The sequence below is a fragment of the Xiphophorus maculatus genome, chromosome 22, assembly GCF_002775205.1.
Source record: "Xiphophorus maculatus strain JP 163 A chromosome 22, X_maculatus-5.0-male, whole genome shotgun sequence".
Lineage (NCBI taxonomy): Eukaryota > Metazoa > Chordata > Actinopteri > Cyprinodontiformes > Poeciliidae > Xiphophorus > Xiphophorus maculatus.
The window spans coordinates 10666012-10679673 of record NC_036464.1 but is presented as its reverse complement, the minus strand read 5'-3'; the positions used below and the strand labels follow the sequence as shown (position 1 = coordinate 10679673).

Below are 13662 nucleotides of genomic sequence, written 5' to 3'. Positions count from 1 at the left end.
TAGTCTAGCTGGATTCCAATTAATTTGCAAAAGCGTCTCAGGAATGATACTACAGTACAGTACTAATCAAATGTGCTTGAGCTCAATTTTAAAGTATGTGAATACTTTTTTCTTTTTTTTTTACCTATTATACTGAATGTTTACATTTGTTACTAATTCACAAAAATGTCTTCACTTTGTAAATTTTCAGCATTTTGTTCATGAAAAGTTTTAATTTGTTCAAATCCTAGTTTTCTGAAATATTGCAACACTTTGCAGAGAATAATGCCAGATTACAGTCTCATATTTCTATTAGGAAGTGAACAGGATCAATGCTTAATGTTAAATGAATGTCTACCAATTTTACCGAGAAATTGCCAGAAAGTGTTTGGGCTCATTAACTAAAAGTCAGACATCTGTGTTGCAAGATTCTTAGTTAAAAAATAACAGCAACCAACTTCTACATTAATGAGAAAGTGAATATTCAGCAGAATTTCAGTCACATTAGATGAGTACTACTTTATTTTTTAAAAAGTCCAAATTATCAGCCTCACACACTTGGAATCATACTGCAGTTTTTAGTGTGAGTGTAAGGGCCCTGGAAGCATATGGGGTTTTCAATTATTCAGAAAAAGAACACATCCTCAGGATAAAATTTCCCCTGCAATGCAGTTGTACAGGATTGACCATCGTACCTCTAGAAGACTGTATACTTTAGACAAAAGAATTAAAAGCAGAAGTAATAAACACATACATCACTGACATGCGCATTGCTGCTTTTAAGGGTTGATGATATTTCATTTCATTCAGTTTATGAAGGACAGCATGTATTGCGATTTACATCTTAGACTGTTCAGAACTATCATGTTGCCCCTGAAATTATTTGCAGCACTTTTTATGGTTCTGAGGTGGTGATGCTTCAGACCAAATGATGGCGTTGTGCCCACCTATAGCTGACAGATGGTAGAAAGGAGGTAACCCTTTTGCCCTGCAGTGGACCCAGGTCTGTGGCGTTCACTTGCAGCGACAGCCCATATTCATCATGTTAGGCTCACCGGGGGCCATTATGGAAACTGTCCTTCAACATTGTGCTTGCCATGTATACTCCATGAAACATTGCTTTTAATACAGCTTAGCAGCATTGAAGGCATACATACTTAGTTTTATGCACAGTAGTCAGTGAGAAAACTGCATTTATAATTTTCCAGTTTCTTTCGTACACATGACAAAAAAAAAGAAGAACACTGCTAGCCTTATAGCATTTTTATGAATCACCTTGTAATCTCTCAGGAATTTTCAGCTAAGATTTATGAAAACAGAGCACAGTTCAACTATTAAACATGAGATCCAACTCCTGCAAGATTCAACGATCTGCCAGTTTAAACATTAGATTCATGAACAGAAACTCTGTGCCAAGAGCTCATTGAGTTGTGCAGGCAGGTCTCTCTCCATTTTTGAATAATTTTTAGGTGCTAATAAGCCACACACTGACTTATTCATTCCATGTTCCCTATGCTTCCACCAAGGTATGAGTAAAATATAGTCCAGCATGGGCAAGATAGAAATGTTGGGGAAAAAAAAGTAAACCTCCTGTATTTTTTGAGAAAAAAAATTTAATTGCGGAATTTTAATTTCTAGAGAATATCCGTTAGCATGTATTTATTTAGTTGCAAATAACACATAACACAAACACTGTTCATATCAGCTCTCTCAATATGTTTATTACCAATGTCCACCTACACAGATCACGCACTACGCATGGGGCACCAAAAAATCTGCCTTGTGAAAAATAATTATGAGTATAGTAATCATAGGGATATAAGAAATAAAAATGTGTAAAGCATGTTAAGAATTTAAAAGTAATTTAAAACTAACATTTTTGCTTGAGGAAAAGATTTCTTTTCTCTGTGGCACTCTCCCCAGTCAACCCTATGTTGTCCCCTGCTGTTACTTTGAGCAGCAGTGTTAAAGTCTGTTAGTCTAAAATAATATATAACTTCATGTGAAGAAGTTCTGCAGACCTTGGGGATTTTTTGTTTTGTAGTTTTTGGCACTTGCCTTGGTGCATTTCTCATATCACTAATAATATTTGCTCAACAGTGAGTGCATTTCTCAAAACTATAAGTAGTAACTGCAGAATGGATATCCTACAAAAGCATGTCACCAGAAAACATTTGTGCTTAGGTCATTCAAATGGCTAGCGTTGGCCCTGTTACAGCTGCGGGTCTTTGATTAGGATGATACTCTGTGTCCAAAGACCAGCTCTCTCAATAGCAGATATCATAAAAAGCAAAATTTATGGCAGAACGCTAGAATAATACAAGGTAATAACAGTATAAAGGATGTTAGTTTGGCATACAGGATGCTATGAATTAGGTATTGTGTTGGACATGTTAAGTGAAAATTCTGCTTATTATTGAAGATTTTTGCATTTTAGAGGATGTGCACAGTTTAAGAAAAGAAAAGCATACTTTTTTAAAAATCTGAGATGAATTTGAGAGTTTATCTTTCATGTCTAACTCTCACCTAAACAGCTATACAACTGTTTCTGTTTATATAATTCTCTGTGACAAATTAAATATAAACAAGAAAAACAATAAATTGCATATATATTCAAAATGTAAAATTAAACAAAATGGCCTTTCTCTTGTTTACAGCATTTCACTCAATAAATGACTTCTTTAGATGGTAGGTGTCTATTAAAGGAGTAGTAGCTATCACATTTCTTGATGTCCAAGCAACAGGGGGTGACCTACTAACTAAGACATCTGCAAATCCTTGGTCAGATATGTCCTTCCACATACCTGCAGCGTGGGTTTCCATGGTAACCTACTGCATTTCACCTGATGGGTGGAGGTATTACCCACCACCACATCAATTCAGGTTCAGGTTTTAGGTCAGTTGTGCTACAGCATCAGGATACGGGATCTGCAACAGACCTATTGCTTTATCAGTGCATAGAAGGAACTACCAGCAAAATGGATTCACGGAGGTCAGCTCTTTGTTGAGTCCAGGAAATCTGGGTTATGCTTCCCAGAACTCCATCTCCAAACACATGGCATTCATTGTTTCCATAGTCAGTTCCCTGCATCCTCAGCAACTGGCAGTGCAGCTTCTTGTCCATAAAATGCCCTAGATTATTACTGCCATACATTATTGAAGGTTATCCCAATCTGTGTCATGTCATATTGAACCAGAAATATAAATACATTTTGACTTGAAGTCATGAGTTCATGCATTACAAAAGTACCAAAGGGATTGTTTGTAGCACAAAAATCTTCTTTCATTCAAAGTGAACACATTTGCCAGGATTGTGCTTTCCTTTGTCTGTTTTTTCTTTTTGAATTTTCTTTGTCTGCCTTTGTCTTGAATCAGTTCATCAGTCATTAGTTTATCACATACACTCCCAGCCCTTGGTGAGTGACAAATCTTGACCTGAAGGACAGAAATCTGATTACAGAGACCCTCTTGCAGGCTGCAAGCAACCGGGCCTGCGGTTGTAGGGCAAAGCTGCTCTTGCTCTTCCCTCATGTCATGTTTTAGCAAGCGCTACGCATGGGAATTAGGCCTGAGTACATTCATCTCAGCAATGATAGCATCTATATTAGGATGACAAATTTGTTCCTGTCACCAGATGAGGGACTGGGACTGCATGTCAAGGCGCAAGTAAAGTCTGGAAGACAGTGATTTGTGGCCAAGCTGGATATCTCTTCTTCTGCTTCTCTTTTTCCTCAAAAGACATGGCATCATGCTCATAATTGTCATCTATTTTTAGATTTTTGACAAATTAAACAAGAAAATGAGTAACTGAGCAGTGATTTTTGACTGAAATTCACAAGCGTTTGTGTAGTAGAATTTTGATTAAAAATTACCGTGATTACAATGCGTTTTCTGGTAATTGTTATGCCTCTTTCATTCACTCAATTATCCTTAGCAAATTATATTCCTCCTGGGTAGTTCTGTGCTCTCAGGCCACATTACAAGCAAAGAGAGCCACAGACATGCACAGAGCTCCAGATTCGATTTCAGATAACAAAAATATCAGGGAATCCAAAGGGGGAAAATGCTCCAATGGCGGCAGATTTCATTTATCCAAGATGTGTGAAAGCAACGATAAGGAGGAGGGACAGAGTTGACCATGCAATACACTTTCTGTGGAGCAGCACAAGGAAGAAAGAGAAGAAACAAGAGAACTCAGGGGGAAGCGTAGGAGGGAGATGGAAGCAGATAGTGTTTTATGAACATCATAGTCAGATTTTATCGTTTAAAGCGTCAAGCTAACAGAAGGCAACCAGCCTTCTCTTGTATAAGCTGCTAGAAGCTGTACACTCGATGGCAGCTGCTCAGCACGCACTCTTACTGTGAGGTGACTGCAAGCACATGTCCATATTGTATGAAAATGATATCTACATCCACGGCAATAAATAATAGCCACAAGGCCTAATTGAGAATCAAAATATCAGCTGTTTGTCATATGGCACACAGGATGCCTTGAGTTGTCTAAATCAGGCTCCAGTCACATAGTTTGCTGTGAGTCAGTGATGGACGTGGTGACAGAATGACGCAGACAGTGACTGAGAAACGGACTTGGTGTTTCCTCCTACACAGGCAGACAACTATACACGCCGGTTACTTTTGTGCGCTGAGACATATCGTGTCTAGAATTTTTCATTAAGACCATGCAGATGATTGTTCCTGAAAAAGAAGCTGAAGTGAGTCCTGAGGGAGACTTAAGTAACGGCTACAAAGCAGTTCCTTGAAGCTGCCACATAAAAAGCTGCAGTGCTCACCAAAAGCACTGTTCTCCAGTTCAAGCTAGGAAATATATTAAAAGTGGGTAGTCATATATTTTGAATTGGTTATGTGTGTAGTTTGTGTCCACTCCCTCCTTTGTTGCTTTGCACCTTAACATCTTATGTTTCTTTTTTTTAATGCAGCCTTAAATCTACACTTTTTTTTCTGAGTCTATGAAGCAAGGCCAGGCAATGCTAGTGTCTGCATAGTGCAAATCATACACAAAGTAACTCAAAATAGATGAACAAAGACAGACGATGCTCCATTAAAGAGAGGAAACTACAAGAATATTCTTGAAATTTAAATTCGATATGAAATTAAGGAAATATTAGCATGAAATCTAAAACAAATATGTAGCTAACACTTGAAAGACATAATGTAATCTTCGACAAAAAATATTCCATCTTAATTTAAAGAAGCTAAATGCTTCTGCACATGATGTTTCCTCTCTTTGTTTAGCTTGGAGTGAACCTACCTCTTATGACCTTAGAGATCTAGATGCCTCATACAAGATGGAAACTCCCGGATTCATTTATACCATTCAGTGTTTTGCAGACAACAAAATTTCAAATTGTGACTTTTCACAAGCAATGTCAGTAATGTATGTCAGTGTAGGAATTTGTGGCATGCTGTGGTGTGATCCATTTTCCTAATGTTCAGGGCTCTGTTAGCAGCAATAGATTTAAAAAATATATTTTTGCAGAAACCGTTAGTTGTTTATGGTATAGTGAATTGATGTTTTAGAAAAGGGGTAGACTATATAAATGTTTTTCTACAAACTACTCATTTTCATTCAAAACCTATGTTCATGTTAACAGGAAGAAAGAAAGGAAGGAAGGTCAAAATTCATTAAACTATAAATGAATGAAAATAACACAAAATAAATAAACATTACAATAAACTAATTTCTGAAATCTACCCTCTGCATTTGGTTGGATGAAATTCTGACACTTATTTTAATGACATACTGATTCAGTGCAAAGGACTGTAGTGACATACACAATAAGTTAATGTATTCAATTTTATAATTGACAAATGAAGCAAGTACCCAGAAGTCTAAGGAATGAGTTGATCCTTTATGCTTTTTCCTCACTTTTATTGTTTTCAAAGGGAGAACTCCCTTACTATATATTAAAATATTTTTAACACACTGTCAGGACATTGTCAGCTGCGTTTAAACTGTAACAAATATCTCAAGTGTTCTTTATGCCCATATACTTAACTGTCTTAAAAGAGATTCGCCAATAAGACCGGAACCATTTTTCGTCTTCCTTGCTTACTGCTCATTTTGATTCCAAGAGGACTTTTTGTGGGTTTCCTAAAAGCAGTTTACTTCTACACTGGCATCCTGTGACTTTACAAGGTGTGTGAAGCTGCCTCGCAGCATCTTGTTAGACTGTCTGGGGCCTTGAGCCCTAAGGAAGATGTGTGGTGCGACAGAAACATGTGGGGAACAGCGGAGAAGATGGAGAACCTCAGACCACTGTCTTATATATATATAATTAAAGTCATACTCATGAGTCTAAAAGTCAAACAACAGCTGGTGTGTTTTTACATAAAGCAAAACCTTTTCTCCCTAGAGAAACTGCATCTGATAACTGTGAAAGTGTGAACAGCTGGTAACCATGGACAGTTTTTCTTACGGCATAACAAAGCAGATAAAATCACATACTAATTACTGAACACAAATTGCTTCTGAGAAATGTCAAAAAATTTTAAAGGTAATTCATTTGGGCTTTGAGTTCAAACTACAATTAAAATATTGCCTGTGTTTGGCTCATGTTGAACTCAGAAAAATTAATCTGTAACGCATTATCTGTAATAATTATAATGAAAAGTTTCTTAAACACAGTAAAGCATATTTTTGTTTCCTTAACAAGTTCTTGGTCTGTGAATATTAAGGATTTTTATGTGGTGATGTGATTTTTTGTGACAGCTTGGGACACTAAACTGGGTCTGGAGGCCATTTGCAGAAATCAGATTCAATTCAGTAATTGATCTGAGAAAATATAAAATGAGTTCTTAGAATGCACACCTGCTTATTTGTATTATAGTTAATTTTTGTCTTGGTGTTAAAGTAAATAAAGTAATAGTGATGGGTCAATCAGAAAGAGATCATCCGTTGTTTATATTAAGAGCAGATCTGTTCTTAATATAAACAACGGATGTTCATTGCAATAAGGCCAGAAAATATAGATTTTGATCAGCATTTTCATATCATCGGCATTGGAATAGCAATAAATCAATTTAATTGCAAACTCCCCATCTTCTCTTTATGTTTGTGCTTTAAATTGGGATTCATCTATAAAATTTGTAGGTCAATGTTAAAATTTAATATTTTCTTCTTCATCTCCTTCAAAGAACAGCCTCTGTTTTTCCCCAGATGGTTATTTCCTTCACTTCAGCACTCGATTGTGAATAATTTTGACAATCTGTTGTGTCACCATGAAACCCTCCATCAGAGTTTTCTTTTCTATTTTCTCTCCAACTTAAAAAGAGCGCCAGGAGAATATGGATGTTTTGAACATAAGTACCCCATTATACGGTGTTTGTAGCACAACTCGCTGTGATATAGACAATGACATTTGATTGTCTTTTACCCTTGTCTGTTTCTGTGCAAGAGTATTATGCTGACAGCCTGTCAGGCCAGCAGTAGGAAGTGTGTGGGCGAAGGCCAGGCAATACACTGAGCTGAATTCACAGCCTGAGAGGCCCACATGCCTTCATTATTCTGTTGGAATCTATTGAGCATCTGGGACTAAATTATTTATCAACATCGACCTAGTTCCAGGGTGCTAAGTTAGATACTTGGTTGTCATCAGGCATTTTGATAAGAGCTGCTGGTGGTGTGTGAAATCTGCCATGGGTAAATAAAGAGCATGTGTAAGGATCATAAACTAGACACCATTTCATTTTCTTGAATGAAGGTTTGAATGCAGAGCCTTTATATATGCTGAGATCTAAACATAGATTCTAGCTTCTTTCCATGTCGAACCACAAACCCTCATTTACCACCTACTCCTTCCTCTATACTGCTCTTTAATAATGTGTTACTGCGAGGCTGAAACTTAGAACAGATAACTCCTCCCAATTAGTCCACTGCAGCTCTGGTCAGATACGGACACTCGCAGGCTGCTCTCAGTGTAAATAGGTGCCAACATGACAAATAATGGCACACAGTCTGGGCAGCAGCAACACGTAGAGAATGTTGATTCCTCAGCTTTGCAGACAAGTCAAGGCTGAGAACTTTACAGCTGTACAAATATATACTTTTAAAAGAGCACATGAATAAAACAAATATATATATATATATATATATATATATATATATATATATATATATATATATATATATATATATATATATATATATATATATATATATATATATATATATAGTACAGACCAAAAGTTTGGACACACCTTTCTAATTCAATGGGTTTTCTTTATTTTCATGACTATTTATAAGGAAAGAAATCCCACTTATTAGCCTGACAGGACACACCTATGAAGGGAAAACCATTTCAGGTGACTACCTCTTGAAGCTCATCAAGAAAATGCAGAGTGTGTGCAAAGCAGTAATCACAGAAAAAGGTTGCTACTTTGAAGAAACTAGAATATAAGGGGTATTTTCAGTTGTTTTACACTTTTTTATTTAGTGCATATTTCCACATGTGTTATTCATAGTTTTGATGCCTTCAGTGTGAATCTACAATGTCAATAGTCATGAAAATAAAGGAAACTCATTGAATTAAAAGGTGTGTCCAAACTTTTGGTCTGTACTGTATATATATATATATATATATATATATATATATATATATATATATATATATATATATATATATATATATATATATATGTACTATTTTGTCTCTTCCCCAAGGACATTGTGTAAGTAAAGTATTTTATTATTTTTCTTTGCCTAAATAGAGCAAACATTCATAGTGGAGATTTAACATTTAATTCTTTTTTTTTTTCCAAATGCTTAGTAATTGTAAGCATTAAAGTCAACTGGGGGATAATTACAGTGATCACAAGATGCACTTTTAAAAATCAAACCAATTCAAACTCGATTCCAATAACAGTCTTAATTATAGTTGACAATAGAATTAGGACAAGTTTCAAAAGAAATTGTCAAAATTATTATTGGTCATTTTTTATTTGATTATTTTTTTAGAAGGTAAAGCCACTACTACACTATTAATCATCTAACCTGCAGGTACATAAGCTACTTTTTTGGAAAAAAATATAGATTAAAATCTACACTAAATAAGCTAAAGATTGCTGATTTTTTGTGAAACAAACTGCAATATTGTCACTGACCAGTAGTGTGCACCAGAAAGAGAGCCTTAAAACCATTGGCTTGCTTTGGAACAAAAAAAGAAGGCCCACTAGGGGGAAAAAAAACCCGAAAGGCAAAAGAAAACAGCAAGCATCCTCAGTGGAATACATTACCGGGACAGCAGAGGCATGCTTCAGATAAACCTTTCAGATGCCTTCAGTGTCCTCCTGACTTTCAGCTCGTCTCCAAAGAGACATGTTGTGTGCCAGGGAGCATTCATCAAATTAGACCGGAGAGAAAACAATGCGAAAACCCACGACTCTCCATGGAGACACACCGACAGGTTATCACAGAGAAGGTGTCTCTTGCTCTCGAGCACCGGGGCAGCAGCACACAGCTTCCTCCCTGAAGAGCAGCCTTTCTTTCTCTATCCCTCCGCAGGCCAGCATTAAGAGAGTAAAACATGCATCCAGGGCAGTCATGTACAACTGTAGTGCATTATATTAAAGTCACCCACTGCATATAGGAGCTATTAAGGAGTTGTGCTGGACACTGCAAGGCCGTTGAATGTTACCAGGGAACAGATCAGTGTTTATAAAGTTGTAGATAAACTGGTGACTGCTGACTAAGCCTTAGCGAGCACATGCAGAGCACAGCTAAGCCTGGACATCTCATTATGGAGGACCATTATCAATTCTCACAGATCGAAAACCAGCATGACAGTACTACAGAAAGCACTGGGGAACCTTTGGCTGAGTCAGGTAGGAAATTCCTGGTCGGCATCTTTGATGGTTCAATCACTGCATGAGCCAAGGCCAGTCGATGCCTTTACCCGTCTGCAACATTTAATCAAATTGACTTTATTAAACTGAAATTACAGTATACACACAACATTATGGTTTACTTTCTGTGAAGAAAGCAGGAAGGCATTGCTTTTTCTTCCACTTCTCTGACTGTCTCCCCAGATTCCCTCAGAGGAGTGAGGTCTCTGCTGCTCTGCAGAGCTAGATAAATGAGCTGTGCTGTAGGTTCACCATGGCTTCAGCACTTTACAGCTAGATTAATGATGCTTTGCAAACCTTGAGTCTTGCTTTTAGCATTTTCGAAGTGCCTTCATAAAATGAACCACGGGTATATCTTGTTCATAAACATATCTGTTGTGGCATATTTCTTGTGGGAATGATGCTATGAAATCAATCAACTGGACTCTTTTACCCAGTATTTCTGAAAATGGTCAACACTGAAGAAGAATTGAGATGGATAACCTTTATGGACAGATAATAAAGATTGTCCAACTTTCCCTTTGTAACTCACCAGAGTTATACTGGTTGTAACTCACCAGAGTTATACTGATTCACTTATGCTACAAGCAGAAATATTAATAAAACATGAGCACAAAGCAGCTTGGAATGCAACTAAGATTTGCTGAAGAGTGATGATGTTGCATTTAGAATAAACACTTGCTTCAGTGCACAACACACTGCTCAGTCAATGTAGTAATAGGAAGTGCGTAGCTCCAACTTGTGTTCTTCAAGTAGGGATATATAGTGCTTTATCTAGCAACTGGGAGAACGTCAAGATGAATGCTGCATGGGGGAAGTAGCTTGAATACCTAAAAGACCGGCACCCTACCAAAGAATTTAAAGCTTTGCTGAAGATTGACCCTTTGTGCAAAAAAAAAAGAAAAAAAAACTACTTCAAAACACTCAAATTCTTGCAGCATTCAAACATAAATTGTAATTTTTTTATCTGGTTTTGAACTGCAGTGTTATTCATCATTCAAATATGCACATCCAGGTTTGAGGGTGTGCCTCTAAAGGCTTTTTTTTAAAGAAAAGTGTTTTATAATTACTTATTTACAGTGATAAACAATTGAAAGTAACTTACTTATGTTTTACACTTTCAAAATTTTAACTATTTCTCTGCCATAAATATGACATTTGGCCTTTAAGTAGCTGCATTTATTGGGTTGTTTTTATCAAAACTGACGGTACATCAGAATGATTATAAGAATATGTATAGTTGTTTATTTTCTTTGACAATAAACAACTATAAATAACTATTTTTTTGTGTCTCAACCCAACTTATCTGTCAGTTTTCATTATGGTGGCTAAATTGCATGGTAAGCCTCACACATGGACCACATTGAATTGTCACGGGTGAAAAAGAATCCAGGCAGTGGAGGACGCCATGAATTGGTCATGTTATTGGATTTCAACCAGGTCATGGCCACATAAAATGTTGACCTACACAGTTTTCCAGGTTGGTAGACGGGCTAGTAACACGAATTTATTATGTTTGTTCAGAGACACACATCTACAACACACAAATTGAATTTAACTTATATCAAATATAGCAAGTCTTCCCAATTTTTTAACTGGGAACATGACATTATTTAAGGGTCTATCATCAGGAAAAAAGTTTCCATGTTTTGTCCATAAAGGTATAGAAAAAAACTGAGTTGACCTTTGCTCCTCTCTTTTAGGTTTAAGAAGAAAATGTTCATGTAGGTGCTGCTAATTAGAGGATCTCATTATTGTGACTATCTCTATCAAAGGAAAAGTCTTAGAAGTTTGTTGATCCAGATAGTGAAGGTGTTAATACAATGCTAGTAAAAAAATACATCAAAAAGAATCTTATAAAAGTCACTGTTACTAGCATTCAATCTGGGCAGGCGATTTTCCAAAAAATTGAAGGCCACAGTTTTACAATGAGAAACAAATCTCACAAAAGAAAAACAACAAAATAAAAAGACAGTTAAAAAATCCAGAAATGTTGCAAAAAGAAAATAATGCATGAAGCTCCATCTAAAACAGTCGTAACCATGTTAAATGGCAAAGTTCAAGAACAGACAATTAGAAAGAGACTGAACAAAAGTCTGTGGAAAGGTTACCGGAAGAACATTACTTCACTTGAATAAGAATATAGCAGCCTGACTTTTGTAAAAATGCATTAAAAGCATGCATGAGAAACAGGACATGTAGAACAATGATCTCACCATGTTTGGTGAAATCCAAACATTATATATCAGCACAAACATTTCTTACCAACTGTCAAGCATTGGGTTGTGAGTTAGATAATGATCCCCAAACACAGCGGCCAGTGTGCAACATAATGTCTAGAAAAGAAAGGGGGGAAATAAAACCCTCGTTGTTGCAACGGCCCAGACAAAGTCTGGCTGTCAACCTGGTTATAAAATGTGATGGCAGTACATTGAAACTGCTGTGAATAAATAAATTCCTCTACAATCAACTGAAGGACTTATCATACAAAAAACAAATGCTTCAAGTTACATTATCTTTGTTTAGTTTTCCAGACATATTTATTTTAATTTGCTTCTTTAATGTTTTTGTGTCTAGATACTCTTAATATTTTTCTCTTTTCAGCCTATTCACTATAAATACTGTTTTCTTTCTGTCATGCATTACTTTTTCCTTGTAAAAGAGAAATATCCATGTTTTAGATTTATAGCTAGAAAATGGAGTATTAGGCCTCTTTCTGACCTGTAAGAGGGAATTAAAACATAAGTATAAACACCTCCTCTTAGGTTATCCTTTGGGGAGTTATCCCATATATAATACACCCACATCACACTGTTTCCTCTTCTACACCTCTACAATAAATCTGAAGGATGGAGTTTAAGGTCTGTGAGAGGGAGAAAGAGAGTGGTTAGGTGGGACAACTAGGGAGGCAGTATTGATTCCTTGATTCCCGTACCTCTGCCAGAGAGTGTAGTGTGTCGAGATCTCCTGCCAGGAAAAACAAATCACGAGGCAGAAGTGATGGATGTGGCACTCCGGGATCCGGTGGTTTCGCCATCTGGATGGCCGATGCTGTATATCAGCCTCGTGCACAGCAAATTAAATTTACATTTGGACGGCTTCCCCAGGCCTCACGCTTTGCAGATGCAACTGAAACGGCCCTCTGCCGCAGCACCCTTAATGGGCTTGATCTATCATTTCCAGGACTATTATGTAAAGATGATGTTGGCCCATGCTCAGAAAGTCAGAATGATGTTACCGTCACAGCAAAATCAGATTAAGAGTAGCCAAATGGATGTTCGGCAAAATGACATCACCTTTCATTATCTTAAGATGAGTCAATGCTAATCCAACTAGCAGATGTTTTGATGCACATTTAAACATTAGTGACATAACAGCACAAATGCAATAAAAGCTAGCGTCCATCTTTATTTAGAGGCCTGATGCCCTCTTTACCAGCTTTTTTTTTCTTCTTCTTTTTATTCACCACAAAATTACAAACAATGGGCACAGCTTTATTGCTACAGCTCATCCTACTTAGCAGCACTTCATATCCAAAAGTCTAACCTGGCCTTGAGGAGGCTGCCATGCTTAAATGAAATGACCTTTAACGCAGAGCTGATCAAATGGCCTGAGGCAAGACTATAAAAAACATTGCAGTATAATGTTTTACAGTGTGCTTTTTTCTGGTCCGTTGTTTGCCCTTTCCCATTCTCTAAGACGGCACATTCTATCATCTTTGGTATGTGTATAGTCTGAAATGGATTTAATAAAAGAGCATGTGCATTAGGAGAACATAGATTTATTTTTTGTATGCTTATTTTGTAAAAGATAGAAGGTAAT

At 36.7% G+C, this 13662-nt stretch overlaps 1 protein-coding gene across 30 annotated transcripts in view; it reads left to right on the top strand.

The window, feature by feature from the left end:
• Positions 1 to 13662, top strand: part of nrxn1 (neurexin 1) — a 258531-nt gene that overhangs the window by 228498 nt on the left and 16371 nt on the right. The window lies entirely within an intron of this gene.